We start from the raw sequence: 22,200 nt of genomic DNA, 5'->3' as shown, positions 1-22,200 counted from the left end.
TTTATATTTATATACATGTATGTCTACAGATATACAGATACCCATATGTAGACATATATATATATATATATATATATATATATATATATATATATATACAACATAAAATATATCTACACACACACACACACACACACACACACACACACACACACACACACACACACACACACACACACACACACACACACACACACACACATATATATATATATATATATATATATATATATATATATATATATATATATATACATATATATATATATATATATATATATATATATATATATATATGCATGTCTACATATATACAAACACTCACATATGTATACATGTCCTCTATATTAACACCAGAGTGCTGCATTCTATCTGTGAGGGAACATCACGCATATCAATACACACAGATATATACAGCTGTAAGTGTGTGCAACATGGACAAACATACGGCCCACCCACAGCCTCTGGCAAACCAACAACACACCCTGTGCATATGATGATACCTGTGCCACATCCCTGTCATCCATAACATTGTTGCAGGGAAAGGGTTATATGGTGCTGATGCGCATGGTGACTGTACTACAGTGTACCAATGTACTGCAGTGTAACATGTTGTCAGGAGTAACGTTTAATGCATACATGTCAGGTAGTGTGGCTGTCCAGACTTGATGCATTATAGCATTTTGTAACATTGAGCGATTGTGGTCTTCATAATGTTATCCATTTGTGTTGTAGGTGTAAATTTGTCAGCAGGAGGATGGTCTGCAGTCATATTCCACAAGGGGCATGGTACTGTGTTGACACCATGGCTGTGAAATATCCTGGGTATAGTTGAACACATGTCACAGGTTTGTATAACAGTTATTGCCTGTGCCACATGGACAGGTGACCCACTGGGACATGTATAATCAGTAACCTGATGTAGACCCATCCACATGCATGCAAACTTTTACTTGGCAACACTGGGACTAGACCCCTATCTAAATATGTAGTGCTACTGAAGTGTGGGGCTTTCATTGCACACACCACACAACATTTAGGGTGAGGTGTTTTCCAGGCTACATGTTACATGCAGAACATCCCCAGACATGTACAGTATTGTAATGGGGGATGTAATGGTTGTATATGGAAAATACATAGTGTGACATACCATCATATACACATTAACAGACACATAGGTAGACACACATCTGACATACCTGGGTCTATTGGTGCTAACTTGTCAGTATATCCAGTGTGTTACAGGTAGGCTACACACCACACATGCATAACTGGGCTGGATTATGGTATCAGTTACCTGAATGGTTGATGGTGACAGTGGTCACCATACAGTGGTACATGGGACATATACCGGGTGTACCATGGTGTAATGATGGTGTACACAACACCCACGTCCCACAGTGGATATTGTACTCACTGGAACCCATGATGACACTCTGACATACCCACCATCAAGCATTGTCCACGACTGCGATACAACCCATTGTACATCCCAACAGTGGTACTACAGGGATATGCATCTAATGTCTATGGCACAGGCATAGGAGAGTGTTGCATTGTTGTGCCTAACCTATGGGCAGCAACAACACTATCCATACTACTGTGTGGCAATGCGCATTGTAATAGGATTATGTGGCCTTGGAATGCTGTACCCTACTGATATACAGACATGCACACATTCACACACATGCCAGAACTCTATGGGTATCCCATGCCTATCGACCCATTTGTCCAACACTGTTGTGCTGGTACTGCAAGGCTCATGTAGCTGTTAGGGAGAGGAGCGTAGCAGGGTACATGCAGTGTCCGATAAAGCAGAAGCCGCATCTTACTATGGTAATGGGTGTTGCAGTGGTTGTGAAGGCCCTCATGGTATTCCCAACTACAGGTGTGCTAACACACAGACACTGCTATCCTCAGTAATACACACGTATACATATTCAGTACTGGGGTGCATCACTGCAGGTGGTCATATATGTGTACCTGGCTATTTTCCATGGAGAGATGGGTAGTGTAGGCGATGTGTGTACAGTGGTATTATGCCACCTGTCATGTGCCAGCAGGCAGTCTATCGACAGACATCACTCTGGTGACCCTCAGGGTGCAAGTGACATGCATCACCCAATCCTCTGGGTGCCTCCTGCAAATGGCCACTGAGGTGATCCAGTTGACATGTATGCAACATGTATTACAACACATGGTTAGTGTCTGTGATGGAGACGTGTACCCAAGCATGTTCTGTTGACTGTGGTAGTGTAGTGGAGGTACCCATGGCATGTGGTCCTTACAGGATGTTGTCTCCTAAATGTGCCAGTTATAACACAGCTGAGCAGACATGTCAGTGTCTGTCAAGCACAGGTTGCCTGTACGTATCCAATCTGGATACCTGCCATCTGCACATCTGTACAGGGACTGACAGACATCAGCTTGGTAAGTAGCTATGCAGTAGGATGAATATGTCGACAGATAGACGTCTGACAACATTATGTATGCCATTACTACATGCTGGAATCCCTCACTGACATGTGCTGTACAGACGGTAGTATACAGTAACTTTCCACATGTGAGATCATTATCCAGTAAAGGATATATACTGTGACACAACTCACACACCAGGAACACGACAGTGAGGCCTCAGAGTCCAGCTATGCCTGCAGGTGTACTTTTTGTCAGTATTACATTTAGCACTCTACTCTTGCCTGGGGAAGCACTCTCAGCAGTAGTATTGCCATGATACACTACATGCCAGTGTGACAGAACGTAACCTGGGTTACTACCCTTGTATGTAACACATTCACTCAGATAACAGTGCTGTACAGGTTTTATATACTTGTGTGTCCCAGACATGACAATCACACCCCTTGCTACTGTAATGACAGCACATAGACGCATGTATTGTACATGACATTACATATATTTATTACAGATGTCATTACCCTGCTATGTTATCAGACTGGGATGTGAGCACCGGTTACTAGGGCTGAGCCATGCTTAGCAGGTGTCAGCATTGCTGCAATATAACAGCTAAGCAGATTTGAGCACTGGTAAGCGAATCCTACTTGTTGTAAGCGCCTTTACATTTAACCGTATGTTAGCACCAGTTAGCTTCACGCAAACACATTTAAAGCTGCTCAAAACTGCCTTAACCAGTCTGTATCCATCAGCCCTTGTTCTGCCCAGCAACAAAATACACAACAGATCTTAAACCCAGCACCCTGTACACTACAGTCACAGCAGTTAACCACTATGCCATGACAGCTGTGAAGAGAGTTGTTGTTTTTCCAATGTATTTGTAACTACACATATCAAAAAGTATTGAACAATTGCTTTGACTTCCACAGTTGTGTAGTACTTGTTATTGATATTACTGTTCCATCACATATCATCTTCTTTCGGCTGTTCCCGTTAGGGGTCGCCACAGTGGATCATCTGTTTCCATTTCTTCCTGTCTTCTGCATCATGCTCTTTCATACCAACCACCTGCATGTCCTCTCTCACCACATCCATAAACCTTATCTTAGGCCTTCCTCTTTCCTCTTACCTAGCAGCTCCATCCTTAGCATCCTTTTCCCAATATACCCAGCATCCTTCCTCAGCACATGTCCAAACCAATGCAATCTTGCCTCTATTGCTTTGTCTCCAAACTGTCCAACCTGAGCTGACCCTCTAATATACTGATTCCTAATCCTGTCCATCCTAGTCACACCCGGTGCAAATCTTAACATCTTTAACTCTGCCACATCCAGCTCTGACTCCTTCCTTTTTGTCAATGCCACCATCACCAATCCTTATAACATAGCTGGTCTCATTACCCGCTTGTAGACCTTCCCTTTCACTCTTACTGGTACCCCGTCTGTCACAAATCACTCCTGACACTCTTCTCCACCCATTCCATCCTGCCTGTACTCTCTTCTTCACCTCTTTTCCACACTCAACATTACTCTGAACTGTTGATCCCAAGTACTTAAACTCATCCACCTTTACCAGCTCTACTCCCTGCATCCTCACCATTACTCTACCCTCCCTCTCATTTACACACATATATTCTGTTTTAGCCCTACTGACCTTCATTCCTCTCCTCTCTAAAGCATATCTCCACCTCTCCAGGATCTCCTCAACCTGGTCCCTACTCTCACTACATATGACAATGTCATCTGCAAACATCATAGTCCACAGGGCCTCCTGTCTGATCTCATCTGTCAACCTGTCCATCACCACTGCAAATAAGAAAGGGCTCAGAGCTGATCCTTGATGTAATCCCACCTCCACCTTAAACATATCTGTCACTCCCAATGCGGTCCTCACCAATGTCACAATACCCTCATACATATCCTGTACCACTCTTACATACTTCTCTGCCACTCCCAACTTCCTCATACAATACCACAACTCCTCTCTAGGCACCCTGTCATATGCTTTCTCTAAGTCCACAAAGACACAGTGCAACTCCTTCCTACCTTCTCTGTATTTCTCCAACAATGCTCTCAGATCAAAAATTGCATCTGTAGTGCTCTTTCCTGGCATGAAACCATACTGCTGATCACTAATCACCTCTTCCCTTCTTAACCTAGCTTCCACTTCTTTTCCCATAACTTCAAGCTGTGACTGATCAGTTTTATCCCTCTGTAGTTACTGCAGCTCTGCACATCAACCTTATTCTTAAAGATAGGTACCAAAACACTTTTTCTCCACTCCTCAGGCATCCTCTGACTTTCCAAAATTTCATTAAACAATCTGGTTGAAAATTCCACTGCCATTTTTCATAAGCACCTCCTTGCTTCCACTGGTATGTCATCTGGGCCAACAGCCTTTCCATTCTTCATCCTCTTCATATCTGTCCTTACTTCCTCCTCACTAATCTGTTTCACTTCCATATGTTGTTATATCTACATATACAAATATCACATACATACGGTCAGATATATCTGGGAAGGTATACACAACCGTGATGTTTACACATGACAGGAATATGGATATATACATATTCATATGTAGATATATGTCTACATGTACATACACATATATATTCATACATATGTATGCCTACACATCTGTATAGTGCATCATATATATGGCCATTTGTAGATCTCTCTGTATATATATATATATATATATATATATATATATATATATATATATATATGTGTGTGTGTGTGTGTGTGTGTGTGTGTGTGTGTGTGTGTGTGTGTGTGCATGTGTGTGTGTGCGTGCATATAGATATACATGTATGCACATCCTATGTGTACAGATATACCTATTTATGTTGATATATCTATGTAGATATCTATAACTATATGCATACATATCTAATTAGATATAACTATTTATGTCAATATATATGTAGATATCCATAACTATATGTGCATATATATCTATATATCTGTATATGTGTAGACATATATTGCTGTGTATATGTATATATATATTTGATTTTATTTATATATATATATATATATCTATATGAACAGTAATGATCCTGTGGACTACAGCACAGATATGACCAATATATGTGGATAGTCTTGCACTCTGTGGTCAGTCCAGAGGTGTACACAAATCCCCTACATGCGAGACTTGTGGACCACGCCTCACATTGTGGATGTTAATAGCTATCTACATGGGTATATCATGTAAATACTGGACTACATATGCCCACACAATTTATGCATTCACACATGCCAGTCTGTCCTGACAGATAATACCTGGTGGTGCAGAGGTCACATGGCCACATAGTACCAAGTAGTTACTGAAATACATCTGTACAGAATCCCACTGCTTTGTCAGAAATACACAACAGTTATGATGGCCTGGCAGCAGTATGTCTTGCAAATAACTGGACATAGCACACTGGGTAATTACACTATGCTGCTAGGCATGTCACAAAACTCTGTGCAAACTACAGGCAGACTGCAGCAACTCTGGACTACATTTTGTATGGGGGAATACACGTGTACCTGCAAATATAGCAGGCTCTACACACATGTCACAGCACAGAGTAACAGGCACTTGTGAGAACGTGCATGCCCACAACCAATGTGAACACAGCCACAGCCACATATGGTACCCAGGCTTAATATGACACTATATTGACTGTCTGATAAACATCAACCTCATATGTGCCACTCACACACTAACCCTACATGCACTGGGTCTATACAGTGTGATCCGATGCCTGCCTGTGGTATGGGACATGCGTATGCCTGGCCCTACAGATGTGAGCCAATAGAGTACCATACACTGGAGCAGCAGGTAACATCAGATAGAACAGGACCAAGAACTATGGCATCTACCACAGTTTGTGCAGAACCCAAGGTATGTATGTACAATACACATACTGTCCACAACCACCATAAGTACACAGACTCCAGTACTGTACACACAACCACAGAATGCCCAAGTTATGTCCTCAGAAATAACCCCTACTATACATAACATGTCTAGCAGTCTGATATCTGATTGGCTTGTTATCAGGTATGATGTCAATAAATAATCGTGTACAGAACATATACACCTCCTACTGCATGGCATATGTACAAAGGTTGACAGACTTGTGGCTGGAGCTACAAACACTGGGCCAATATTGGCATGTTGCTGTGATAACTTCATACATCTACTGTTGTACTAGGGTTTGTTGTGACATATGTGCTATGAGGGATATGAAGTCAGTAACTTTCATGGCTGTCCCCATGTACTGACTGTAACTCCCACACTATGCTTCTGCAGTTCTCAGATAGGTGTTCTGTGAGCAACACAAGAAACATACGGCTCCACACACTGCCCAGTCTGCAGATAACCCTACAGATGGGAGTTTCCTCAAACACATAACACTGTCATGACAGGTATTTAATCATGTAGACCAGCCATATCTACACACACCCTGTTAAACTGACATTACTCCAAATGCAGAAGAGCAACACTTACATTCTGTAGTCATGTCTGGCACACCCCCTCCTGTCTGTTGGCCTGTTTCCGCAGTGTATGTTGTTAGAGATAAATCCCAATACCATCTGTGATGCTGTTTGCCAAAAAACAAATTGAGGTCCTGCTCACAGTGAATGAAAAGGCCCAACACCAACATGATGTTCCTAGATACTGGAGTGTGTTTCCATGCAATTGGCTATGGGAATGTTAACACAGCTGTTCCACATGCAATCAGCTAGAGGGGGACTGCAATTTGTGCAGAGGCCATTAGCTGATCATGAGCATCACTTATAAAACACAAGCTGCTGCCTAAGCAAAGAAGGTGTACTTCTCCACATCCAGCAGAGAGGGAGTGAGAGAGACAGACAGTGACAAAGTAAGTCAGGGAGGGGGTGGGAGAGTAAAACCTAAGCATACTTGTGTCACACACCTATGTATTGCTATCACATGTCTATGCAGTTATAGCATGCACCACATAGTTTAGATGTTGGGGAGCTGTCCAAAGGTATATCTGATGGTGAGTGAGATCTGCAACAGTGATATAGTAGCAATAAGGTAGGTATAGTACATGTGCCTATCCAAATGAACAGGTGTCAATGTCAACACAGCCACACTCTCTCTGGGGGACACACACATTGACACAGTTGGAAGGGTCAAGAATAGGCTTCCTAATTAGCTAGTTTGCCACAATACAGTAATGCTCAGGTATCACATGCACCACAGGGGTTATCCGGATGATATATGGGCAAAGGATATGTGAAGGTGTCTGACATCAAACAGCTTGCTTCAGTAGGCCAATGGGAGTTGTAGTGTGTGTGAATGTGGTCGAAAGCATCATACTCTACACACACAGGCACAGGGTGTCAGGACTGACATGCATGAGGGCATTACTTCACAGGTGTGTAGTGGTTGTAGAAGGCTGTACAAGGCTAGGTGATGGGTATACCTTGGCATCAGGCCACATAACAATGGTCTGCAGAGTGGCTCAGGGTTGTAGGGTCTGGATTGGCCCACATAGGAGGGTATTGTATTCACCATCCAGTCACCTGGGTTACTATTGTATGTGGCCAGTGCTGTGCAATGCTTGATATGCATGTGTTCTATAGTCCATGACATGGACGGTGTCTGGGATGTGCACATGCCCCACATGCATGTTCAGTGACATGTGGAACTGTACTTGGGGTGCCTGGCCCATGTTGTGTACACAGATTGTTATCATCAGATGTGCCAGTTCTGGCCTCATGTGGCGGGAACTGATAATGGATACCATGTTGACCCTGCGCCTAAATTGATAGCATGATATAGGTATTCCCTGGTGTCAGTGGAATCTGTCCATACAGGGCATGTGTTTAAGGCATGATATGTCATTTGTGGGTCACATTTGATGGCACCACATTTGTTGCAGGCGTCCAGTGGGGAATATAGTGAAGATGCACTGTCTGCAATTATGTGCCTATTGTTGTGATGGGACAGGGTGCCATGCTCTCTGTAGTCCACTGCAATCACACCATGGTTACTATCTGTGGGCATTATGCAGGGTACTACCAACAAAGTGGTTGTTTCCTAGGCAAGTGTGTTTCTGTGTGAGACATGGTTGAGAGTGTTCTCTGGGTAATACAAGGGTTGCTTCATTTGTTCACCAGGCCTTGATGTCACATGAAGGGGTATGGATTGGCACCCCAGCCTCTTGGCTATTTGACATCTGCTATCCGTGTAAGGTGGACATTGTGACATATAACAGGCCCACCATTTAAGAAATTTGCAAAACCCTCTCCACAATAAGTCCAGTTGTTCCACACTCACAACCACCTCCACACAGGATACGAATGATGAACACAGACACACACACACACACACACACACACACACACACACACACACACACACACACACACACACACACACACACACACACACACACACACACACACATACACAGTTGCCATGTCTGGGATTAGAACTCCTACCTAATTATCTTATCACACTGCAGCATTAATTAGTTATAGGATGCGCCATGGAGATTACTGGACTATTCCTTCCCCAAAGGTGTATTCAAGGTGAATGACATCAGCAGGCTTGCTAAAAAGGGCAATGGAAGTTGTAGTGACTGTGAATGGCCTCAAAAACACTTCTTCCTACACAGACAAACAAACACACAAACATCCACACTTGCCATGTTTGGGAATAGAACTCCTACCAAACTAGTTTATCACACTACAGCATTACTCAGTTATAGGACACACCATGGAGATTAGTAGACAACTTCTTCCTCAAAGGTGTATTTCACTGGAAATGACATTAGCAGACTACTATATCACACTACAACATTATGCTGTTATAGAATGCACCACAGAGATTACAGGACTATTCTTTCCCCAAAGGTGTGCTTCACTGGGAGTGACATCAACAGGCTTGCCAAAGAAGGGCAATGGGGTTATAGTGACTGTGAATGGCCTCAAAAGCATTGTTCCCTGCAGAGACAAACACACAAATTTGCCATGTCTGAGAATAGAACTCCTACCTAACACCACAGCATTTTGCAGTTATAGGATGCACCACAGAGATTACTGGGCTATTCCTTCCCCAAAGGCGTATTTCAAAGTGAATGACATCAGCAGGCTTGCCAAAGTAGGGCATTTGAATTGTAGTGAGTGTGACTAGCTTAAAAAGCATTGAGCCCTACACAGACACACACACACACACACACACACACACACACACACACACACACACACACACACACATACACACGCACAGTTGTCACATCTGGGAGTGACATCAGCAGGCTTTCTATAGTAGGGCAATGGGGAGAGGCAGTGTATGTGCATGGGCCATAACCCATTCACCTAGAGGTAGACACACCACACTCAGGCACACAAAGGTTTATATTCCGCAGGTATGTGTATACAATTGCTAGATGACTACTGCCTTGTACAGTCATGTTGCACAGTTAGCACTAGCACTAGCACCACAGATTTTATAATGATGAGGGATTCCAGATGCTAATTTCTACGGTGAATGACATTTACACATCATGCGGATGCAGCCATTTGGCTGCGTGCTAGATGGGACAGGCCTCATGATGGAAGGCTCTTTGTCACTGTCACACTCTTCCACACATCAATGTATGTGTACGTTTGGCATATTATAGTGTGCTGTCCCTCGATATATGTGTGTATTCCTTTCCAATGTGTGTGCAAAGCATGACTGGTGCATACTGAGGAGTGTATGCATTAACATCTGCAACTGTCAGATATGGATGGTCCACTGTTGTTGCCAGACATGGGCTTTATTTCTTTAAGTGTTGTGAGCAAGTCCAGTATGACCTTTCAGTATTTTGTTGTCTGACATTGCCTTCATTTCTCTAAGTGTGGTGGCATGCCCAGTATGCCCTTTTGTATTGAATGTGTGGGTCCATTCCAGGTAGATTGTACTCCAGTGCAGACTTTTGTCTTCTACACCTACAGCTAGCAAACTGTTTCTGCAGGATATCTGTAGATCAGTTGACAATAAGGGGTTAAACTGGGCAAGGATATTGGGTACTGTAGGTAATTATGTCTGTGCTGCTTCTGCTACATGGTCCTGGTGTTAGCAGAGATATTTGTAGTGTTATACACTGTGATGTTATAAGTACTGTCAAGTAGACATTTTTGCCTGCAGTGATGTCCTGGGGAACACAGGCTGAATGCAGCTGTGTCCAGTATTGTGGTCAAACACCTACATATTCCTGCAAACTAATGCCATTCTGGAGGGGGAGCTGCAGACACTTACTGCTGGGTCTGTGTAACTGGTTCAGCATCTTGGTACAGTGGTGGCAGTGGATCCCATACTTGTACATCCATCGGCGTGACTGTATGGCCTTATCTTGCTGTGGCAATACCTCAAAGCTGTACAGATTCACACAGGTTACCCAGAGGCAGGGGTCATAAGTCAGGACATTACCCCTATTGTGGTTTATGAGCAGGTTTGTAGCTACCCATTTTTGCATTTGCAGCCAGGGATAGTATGTGCACATGGCTGTGTTTCGGACTTCACACATTCCATGCTGCCCATGCTCCCATCCCCCCTCTATTATTCTATCCTCTTCCATACATTATGCAAACATTATCTGATACTTTCCCTATAGTTATCACCTTATCACAGCAGTGTATTGGTGTTGGTCCACAGTTCATACAATGAGACATGGTGGACATGTTACTGTGGTTTGTCCACATGGCCTTGCATATGGGTTCTGTGGAATGTGTTATGTTGTTATTTGGGAGTCCATGACATAACATACATTGGCAGTACGGGTGAGACACAGGCCTTTGGCAGAGGACTGTAGGCCATTTGTTAGTGATGTAGGCCAGCTGTAGCAGGCCATTGCATTCTGTCAATCCTACAGTACCAGACTGCCATACAGTATATTTCCCTGAGGTGACAGGGTAGGTGTGCAAGGTGTTCATGCCAATACTTTCTGTCAGTATTGATCAAGTGGTGTGGATGCTTGCAGGGTGCTGCTTACAGCTTGGGACACACCTGCATGGGACACCTGCACTGCATGCTGCATTATTTTACTATTGCCATACACAGGTGGGGTCATATTGTACCCATTTCCAACAGCAGGGGTAAGACCGGAGAGGTAGTTGTGGGTGGTGGTTTGGTGAGCTGGGTGTATGTGTGGTATGGACCCTACTTGCATCTGAGTCACAAATATGTATGGGGCATTCCACTTATGCTGGCTTGTGCAGGGACATCAGCTGTTTCTCAATACATCATTCCTATGACCTTTGTGATCTGCGAGTGTTTGGCCAGATGACATCAGTATTCCTTACTACAGGCCCAGATAATGTGCTGCAAACCTGTATGTACAATACCAAGGGTGTGTCCATTTAATGGCTATACATTATACACTTTCTGTCTCTGGGGTACTTTCCCCTGTGTACTGCTTGTATATCTGGCACAACAGTCATCCCATGTCCATCTTTCAGATGGTGACACATATTACCTCCATACATTTACAATGGCTTACTGCTAGAATGTGTTATACACATTATGCCCTGCAGTTGTGAGGACTTGGTCCTGTCATCAGCAGTACTGGGCAATGGCCACCTGGACAAACCTCACAATGCATACATACTGACCACTCTCACACAATATGAAACACACACCAACCTAACACACACATACCTGCATATTGTACAAATGCTACAATCTATCCTGCTACCTTGACCACCTCAGGTAATCTGTGCTCCATTGGTATTATATCTACACATACATGTTATTTCATGGGGCACACCAGACTGTTACTACATTTCTATATAGGATTGGGGGAGGGGGTCACCCCTCACTGTTACTACTTGTCTACATAGGCATGGGGGGAGCACACCTGACTGTTACTACATTTCTACAAAGGATTTGGGGAGCACACCTGACTGTTACTACGTGTCTACATTGGATTAGGGGGGCAAACCAGATTGTTACTATATAGGATTGGATGGAGCACACCTGACTGTTTCTTCATTTTCTACATAGGATTGGGGGCACACCTGACTGTTTCTACATTTCTACATAGGGCTGGGGGGGGCACACCTGACTGTTACAACTTGTCTATATTGGATTCGGGCGGGGGGGGGATCACCAGACTGTTACTACAGTTCTACATAGGATTGGGGGGCACACCTGACACTTGTACACATTTGCTATGACTATACTGGTATGATAGGTATTTCATTTCATTCTGTATTCTAACATAACATGCTGACTAGAGGCATGTCAGTGTACTACAGGTCTTAGGTTTGATTGACCTACATATCAGTTTCTGACTTCTTACACTTCAGAACTAACATTCTACTGCCTGACCTGATGTAGTCTGTCTGTGTAGGCTGGGGGGGGGCTACCCATAGCCATCATTCAGAGGCATTAGCACAGCCTTTGTTTGTGTTTGTCTATACCTGTCCTGCTGGCTGAGACTGTTGCTGGGTATGTGAGCCTCCCTGACTGGCATGTGTGTGTCATATGGACACATGTGGCCCAGCATATTTCCTGCAGTGGGTTTTGTCACCATGTGTAATACTGGCTACTATGGTGACACCAGTATTTGTTACAGATCTCATGCTGCATCCCATTCAGCCACCCAATTCCCTTGCATGTTCACATCCATACTATAGATACAAGTAACAACACATACTACTCCATTCGGCAGTTGGTAAGAAGAGTGACTTACCTTGTGGCTGTGCCAGTATTGAGGATGGTGCTGGAGGGCTGCCTATGTGGGATGCACATAGTACACTCCCTATACATGGTTGAGCACAGGTAGTGTCATGTTTGGCATCCCTTTTACTGTATACGCGAGTCAAAGAGAGGTGTCATTCCCTGTGTCCCTACTGTGTCAGTGTATGTGCTATGCATTGCCTCTTTGCCAAGGCCAGGGCATACTGGGCATGCCTCCTTCTGCCTACTGGGGCAGGCTCAGGTTGTTCCACCACCAAGTCAATTTGTGCCTGTGCAGGCCTTGGCAATGGTGGGGGGCTGTGTGACCCTGCCCCATACTATTCCTACTGCAGCTTTTTTCCACAGAATCATGTTGTGTAGAATGGTACATACGATGACGATTTGTGCACATGTAGCTGGTGAGTACTGCAAGGCTCCATCGGATGTGTCCAGGCACTGGAACTGTGACTTGAGCATCCCAAACAAACATGCTCTATTACAATTCTGGTCTGTGCGTGTGCCTCATTATGGAGTTCTTGTTCGGGTGTGTGTGCATTTCTGATAGGTGTCATCAGCCATGGCTCCAGTGCATAACCAGCATCCCCCACTTGGTGACCATAAGGGATGTCCCCACTGGCAGATCTCTGGTACAGCTGCATTAGATGCCAGATGTGGGAATCGTGATAGCTTCCAGGGCAGCCAGCGCACATATTCATTATAATGCCCTGGGCATTACATATGACCTGGCAGTTGATGGAGGGGAAGCCCTAGTGGTTGATGTAGACCCTACCCCACTCACCGGGTGGTGCTTTGATGCATATATGTGTGCAGTCTATAGCACTCACTACCTTAGGGTATTCTGCTATTTGGTGGAAGAGATGCATATTGCTGGCCAACACCTCACGGGTGTTGGGGAAATATATGTGTTCACCAGCATGTGCTGACATGGCATCCAAGAACTGGTGGAGTACCCTGGAAGTTGATGCCTGTGAGATCCCCATGATATGCCCAGTTGGCCTTTGGAAGGTACCTGTGGCTAGTATTCTTAGGCCTACACATACCTTGGTATCCACTGAGATGGGCTCCCCTCTGTTAGTTCTGTGTGTCATGTGTGGCCGGCACACCTCAAGAATTTGCTGTAGAAGGTCCCTGTCCACCCTATAGTGCTCCACTATCTCCAGCTCATGTAGCCCCTGGCAGGTTACCCTGGGTCTGTATACTCTTCTCCGTCTCCTCACTGTGAGCTGGTCAACAGCATTCTCATCGTCACCATGCTCAGCCTCTTCCACATGTTGATGTATGATAGCTGCTGCAGCCCCAATCATTTTGTTGTTTTTGTTTGTTAAAATTTTCCCCGCTTGTATACACGTATAGAGTATGTGGGAAAAAACAGAAGGAAAGGTGTTTGCATAGTTTATAGTAGTGTTCTGGGCTGGGATGCTGCCTGTGTAATTGGCTGATTCTGATACATTTCACCTGACAGCTATGCTAGTTCTCCTTGATTACCTTCCTACTACTGTTTTCCCTTCCCATTGCCTTCCTGTTTAAGCCTGGGAGCACACTGCGCAAACACAGTGCTCAAATGTGCAAGAGCTGCTATTTCCTGGTTTACTTTTTTTTTCCTTTAAAACCTGGTGCACAGTGCACACACCCGCTTAGGCAATGTAAAGAGTACTAGGCAGCCTCAGACACCCCCCCCCCTGCTTAGCTCTGCTAAGCAAAGGGCAAACCCAAGCCACAGGGCTCCAATCCACTTACAGTATGCCTGACACACACTCCTATGATGTCAGCTAACTCCTAGGCTTGCACCAAACTATTCCTGCACTTACACTGTTGGGTGCTGACTAGCACTGAGGGGAAATCTGGGATTCAGTATCATTCCCCCTCATTTCCATAGGATTGCCTGTCAATGCATAGTTACAGGTCCCACATTGAGCCTTCCCCCTTAGTAACCACTATTCACTGGCCATGTTGTCTTCTGCCTGCCATTGTGTATAATGGCAAAATAGTGATTTTGGTTAGAATGCTTATTTCGGGTTATTTTTTATATTTTTGGCCCAATCCTGTTTGCGTGCCACTGCCCTATGCTTAAACAGCCAAAATCGGCTAAAAAAAAAAAAAAAAAAGTAAATTTTTTTTTAACTGTTTTCCATGCCAATGGCCATATATTTGGCCATTGTCATGCTTTACATGTTATATACACCCTTTATTTGGAGCTGTCAAGGCTCCGTTTTGTAGTTTGCAGCAATGTACTGGGTTACTAACCGAGTACTTTTCTGCAGATTACACTAATCCTGTACGGCTAGCTGCCAGCTTCCTGGATCGCAAATTCACCTCATTTGCATGGTTTTCACCTGCAAATGGGGTAATTTGCATACAGGAGGTGTGTCCATGTAGGAATAGTGCAGGAGTGCTCGTGCATGTCCCTGCAGCTTATTCCTGGATCGCACGGCGGACATATTGCCTCCTGGAGCTCCTGCACTGTTCCTGCACACCGTGCAGGGCTCGCTGAATCCAGAGGATTATGTTAGACATTATTAATAAACAGGACAGAGGATATTTCGTAACCCTATTGAGGGAAAATGGGAATAATGCTAATAGTGAGATGGAACTGTATAACATTATGGTGAGAAATGTATCACAGGATATACAGAACCTCATTAAGCATTTAATTATTACTGCTTATGGCCCAGATAGCTACAGAATTTGGAGTATATCACACAAAATTAAAAATATTGAGAAATGAGAGGAGTATAAGGGAATATGTAGGTGAGAGTTTAAATATTGTATATCAAAAAGGTAGAAATCTTGAAAATATTTTTGAAAGCAAACAGAATAATGGAAGGGAAGTTTCTGTGAAAAAAATACAGGTTTTACCATTTTTATGTCCATTTTTGAGTGTAATGATGTTTGTATAAATGGGAGAAAAAGTAAATTGCAGGGGAAATATAACTGCTTTACAGAAAACGTTTTATATTGTGCTTTATGTGTTCAATGTCACTCCTTTTATGTGTGAAAAATGGAGCATAAATTAAAAAGTAGAATGCATGAACATCTGTGGGGCATATGGATTAAAAAGAAAACTAATGCCCTTAGCAAAGATTGTATTGAAGAGAAGGACCATGGTTTTAGATTTATTGTTATTGAATGTGTAGAGGTAAATGAAAGAGGTGGAGCTTGGGCTTTACAGCTTGACAAATAAGAATTATACTGGCAATTACAGTTAAATGCTACAAACTGGCCAGTTTTATATGATCAAGTTTCCACAAGTCCTCTACTGAAGCTGAAATTTTTAGATAGATAAAAAATGTATATGAAAAAATATATATATAGATACACATTTTTATATAGTCATTAATAATATGTCTTTTAAGTATGTGTTTTATTGTTTTATTATTTAATCATTTAGAGTGAATATAGAATTTTTATTGAAAATGTGAATTTTGATTGGTTGGAACGGGGTGTGTGAACACCTGATGTGGTGACGTGTTTTCAGAATTAATGTTTAAATTGTAGTAGCGAAAACTTTTGTTATCTGAAGACGTTCTTAAGAATAAGAAAGAAAGCACTTACCTATCTGTGGATTTTTCAATAAAATCACTTGGATTGGTTTACTATTTTGTTAAATATGTGGCGAAGTTTCGTTTAATTCACGCCTGTGGAGTGCCATTTCCACTTTTGTATACTTTGTCAACTGATACTGTTTTTCATCTTATTTTTAGATTTCCCACTCTTCATACAATACTCAGAGGATACAGGTCATTGTAAACAATAAACACAGATGTGTGTTATTGGGTGATGTCTCGAATGGCACCAATTTCCTAGTGGATCTGTCTTTCAGAAACTTTACTATTCAAAATAATAAATGTAAATAAAGACAAGTTATTGCTCAACTCAAAGAGTTAAACTTTGTCTTAAATAGCCATCCTACATACTCAGAAATAGTCAAGATGATAGCAATATGCTAAACTGTCTTTTGTTTCACAACAGCTGTGGGAGAAAAAGCCTTTAACAGGATAACACCTGCGTTATGAAACCACTTCCCCGATGAAGTAAGAAAGCAGCCAACCTTGGAAACTTTTAGCAAAACATTGGGAGAGCACCTACACAAAAAAGTGGTTTGCGCATGCTTTTTGATAAAGAAGACAAGCCTCATAATCCAATATATTATATTCATAGGAATTAAATTTTGGTCATGTATAAACTGAACACAAGTACCTACTCTTTTAATTGTATATTATTCCTGTTGTCTGCATATGCAATCTGCATATTGTGTACCTTTTCACAAAGTACTGTTTTATCTTCTACTTGCCATGTATTTTGCCTATATAGGTTCATAGGTGTTTACTAGACTAACAACCATAAGGGCCTTTTTAAGGTTAGCCATGCATCCCAAATTGCTGGCAAGTTCTTTTACCCTTGATAAGTGTAAACAGGGGCTTGGGAGATGAAACCTTTACAAGAAGGGGCCTGGGAAATGGACAGGCTGCCTGTGTCCATTAGAGACATAGGAGTCAAACAGGGATGAATTTCCTGTTCCTCATCCAATTGTCCAAGTTACACTTGAATTGGGTTTGGAGGAGCTCTACTTCACATTGATGGGGAGCCTGTTTCAGAGATGGGGTAGTCTCTGGGATACGCACCTGTCTCTCCAGCAGATGCTATTTATATCATGGGCAAGGTTTAAGTCTTTAGAATAGGTAATTCTGGTATTGTTTGTTTTGCAGACATACAGGAGGTCCATCAGAGTGGGGTCTGACAATGCCTTGTATGCCAGGCATAGATCTCCCCTCAACAGCTCTTAATTTATAGTTTGAAATGTTGCTTTTGATTGTCTGTGTTTGCTCTTTTAGGTTGAATTTTGGCTAAAAAGGGGTAATAGACCAGCCTACCTACCTGGTAAATGAATAAGAGAGAGAAAAATAAATGAATAAAATTTGTATCACACCATTTTTCTTCACAGTCTAAAATGGGTGGTTTATGATGCAGCTCTGTAGTTGGTTTTGATTTGTACTTTTTGCTTGTTTTATTTCCTGCATATTGTTTTCATTTATTATGTCTACTATTCCACAATGCTAAGTGCAAGAGAGAAAATCTAAATTTGATACAGGCAACCTATGGTTTGCAGTGACCTGCCTTGTTTTGTATTAAAACATCAAAGCAATATGATTGTCTATTTACCGTTTTCATTGTTTCAGTGTATTAGCCCAGGCTGGGTGATGGATTGCATCTCTGACTGCAGTTTGCTAGACTCAATGAAGAATGAGAAGGGGACTGAGATTTTTTCACTATTTCCCATTTGTCCAAATTAAGTTTACCTTGGAGACAGCATATATAAAAACTAGAGGGTATGGGGATGTGGCTCCATATCAGACAGGGACTGTTGCGCTTGCCTCCTACAATAAAAGTTTTTGTTGTTACTGCCTTCATTACCTTTTTTTACTGTGCTTTTGATTATTTTTTTGTTAAATACATTGTTATCTGCCTATATTAAGCAAAGCCTTGTCAGTTAATGTTGAAGAGTAAGCCACTTATATTTTAATAAAAATAATCCAAAATGTGTGATTTTGTAAATATACACACACACACAGACACACACACACATATATATATATATAGGTCCCCTACAGAAGACCGACAGCTCACAACACCAACACCCACATCGCCGACACCAAAAGCCTGACACACAAAATACCGACAATGGGGTGATGGTAAGTCTCCATAGTGCGGAATGGAAATATTTCCATTCCTGCACTGTAGTGCGATCTTGGAGTTGGTATATTATAGTTATGGGGGTGCAGAGCCCCCCCACAGGAGGTGCAGGGGGCATAGCCCCCCTGCTAGCAGAAAAAAAGAAATGTTATTTTCCTTTTTTTCTGCAGTAGCGCTGTTGTCGGTATTTCATGTGTCAGGCTTTTGATGTCGGCGATGTGGGTGTCAGTGTTGTGAGCTGTCGGTCTTCTGTAGGGGATCTATATATATATATATATATATATATATATATATATATATATATATATACAGTATAATTTCAAGCACTGGCATTAAAAGCCCTATTAGCTTGCCAATATACCATAACGCTTGTTCCCATAGTAAGTGTCCAGGCTGTTCTTAAAACAATATCTAAACTAGTACTTGCTTTAATGTAATTTGGTAGCCATTTCCATGCATCAGCTACTCTGTCAGAGAACCAGTTAGTAAGTACACTTCTCTTTCCTTTGTCATCTTCTGCACAGATTATCTAAAATATGCAAAACAACCCAAAAAACAGTAAACAAGTACTTCAAAATACCGGAACTGCAGAGCAAGGTACCACACAAACTTGTTCTCCTTCAGGAACACCAGAGCTTTATTTTACAACAAATAAGCAATTTCATCTTAAGTTAACTTTAAAAGAGACTTCATCAAAAACAGTGTATTGTCAACACAACTACATTTAAAATACAAGTGAATAGTGATTCCATTTCCTCATAATGTATGTCAATATTTAAATAGTTACATAAAGGGACCCTTTTGATTTATTTGAATCAATAGGGTCCCTTTATAACTATTTAAATGTTGACATATGTTATGACTGTTTTTTTATGTGCTGCCACATTAAAATGTTGATTTCCTGCTTAGCAGGAGGAAATTAAGTCACTATTCACATGCTATGTCCAAGACGGCCATTTCTTGAAATATTCTCTTTTCTCTGAGGTATGACAATTTCAGAGTTAGGATATCTATATAAGTTCAGGGGGTATGGAGGGGGGTTGTTCCTCACAATGGAGGGGTGCAGGACACTTAATGCCCTGCAGAAAAGAAGTTTAAAGGAGAAGAGCAATGTTCAATATTTGCTCTTTTCCTGCATTTTTGGGGTTATATTTTTCAGCAGGTCAGCACTCAAATTTAATAGGGAACTGATATAATTTATATGTAATGCGTTACAATCATTCTTTGTAGTAATGCCTTGTTATTCTGATTTTATTCTAGGCAAAGCATTAAACTGCATGCATAATTAAGGAAATGCATTTGAATGATGACACCACATTTACTCAAGTTTTAAAATCAGTAAGAAAAAACTTTCTTTCAGTGATTCTTAAAAAGATGCTCATAATGTTTGCAGGATATTTGGAGCTGTGATGTTGCATCCTGTGGAAAATTGTGAAAAAGGGCACATATTTAGATATTTGTGAATAAAAAATGCTTTGCATCTTTCATCTAAAATTGCAAAAAAAATTGTATACTATACTGCAAATATCTTATTATACACAAAATAATATTCTAAAAAATCAGTTCTTTATTTTGAAATAAAGTGAAAATAAATTTGTTGAGAATATAATTTGCCTTGCCATATCTCATGTTTCATTAAGAAGTGCCCCAATATATGTTTTATGTTTTATAAAAAGTGTCAATCCTGTAAACATTCTGGGCAGAGTTAGGACAATTTTGCTATGCTTCCTGTAATAGTCTGCAATCACCTTCTTTGGTTTTGGAGATTTTGACTTTCTAATTTTCTAATTGCTAAGCTGTTTTCCAGATCCAGAACTGTTTATTTTGTAAGTGTGCAACACTGATTGCAGGAAGGCATAGTATAAACCGTCTTCTGATTTTCTGGCCTGATATTTCAAATACTGAGCAAAAAAAAAAAAAAAAAATATATATATATATATATATATATATATATATATATATATATATATATATACGAATCTGCAATGACCTTTCTGTTGTATTCCTTTAGTTCTCCAGATGTATTTAGCAATTCATTACTACAATGCTTTTTCTACTTTTTGTTTTTTCTTCTCAGTTTTAACCTCTTGGTTTGTCTCTCCTAGATTAACATCATCACGAAAACCTAAATGTCTATTAAGTTTCTTCATTACTTTCGGATAACAAGAGTACTACTTCTCTGACACATCGCTTGTATACTAATTTGATTTATGAGTTTTTGGTCAAGGGTGTAGCCAGGCATATTCTTTGTAGTCTACCGAGTCCATTTTTATTGGCATCGCTTAGAACAGCATGGCTTTTTCAGGTCATATTCTGTCTACAACTTTCCAAATTAATTCCTGTAACAGGTATGCAGTACAGTAATGGAGATGGTTGCTGATCTAAAAACAATATATTTCACAATATCTTTAATAGTTTTAGACAGAACAGGTGAAAATGATACTTATATTTATTAAGTACTTGGGAGGGCAGCATTTTGAGAGATGGAAGTTCATTTCTCGATCCCATTTTGATTGGGGAGCAATAGTTAAGAGTTTGTGTAACTCTTTCTTTATATCCCTGTTTTTGTTGTTACTTAATCTGGTTCTTTTCTCTTTATATTTTGTCTTGGTATTGCTCTTTCTGAGGCTCAGTGACTAAAGCTTGATTGATACACAGATGTGCAATCCCTGTGTAATCCAAAAAATACTGAAACAGCATCAACTGAAGTGTACTGTTTCATTCTTAAAGCATATTTCCAAAATGTCTTCCCCATTATAATCCCAAATCAAACATTGCTTGGAGAAAAGTGAACTCTCAGACACACCACAGTGTTATTGCCATTATTTTTGATGGTTTCTTCTTATTTTCTCTTCTATTACAACATATATATGCATTGTCATTTGCAGTTTTCCACACATATTATTGATTGTTTTTTCCCTGTTTTTAATGTATAATGGTTTTTAGGGTTGCTAACATTTAACAGTGATCTAATGAAGCAAGGGTGTAGCCAAGCTTACGTTTTGTTTTGTAGCGAGTACCTTTTTTATGTGCATATCAACATGGCTCTTTTCTGGTCATATTATGTCTACAACTGTCTAAACAAATGCCTTTAACAAAAGATGCAATATTGCTAATCTAAAAACAATATTTTTAATAGATTTAGGGGGAACAGCTAAAAACACTAGTTACATTTATTAAGTGCTTAGGGGGCAGTCTTTTGAGAGATGTGTCCAATTTTAAGTTATAGGTGTCCAAGAGGGATAGCATTAAAAGTTTATGAGTACAAAATGGAATTTAAGTGCTATACCCCTCTGATGAAGCCCTATGGGAGAAAGTACTTTGCTTTTTTGTTTCTTTTTAATACACTTATGATTACAGTTTTTTCATTTTGAAATT

This window comes from Protopterus annectens, chromosome 7.part0 (assembly GCF_019279795.1).
Source record: "Protopterus annectens isolate FY-2018-M chromosome 7.part0, PAN1.0, whole genome shotgun sequence".
In the NCBI taxonomy this organism is placed as follows: Eukaryota; Metazoa; Chordata; order Ceratodontiformes; family Protopteridae; genus Protopterus; species Protopterus annectens.
Note: the sequence above shows the minus strand (reverse complement) of the source record.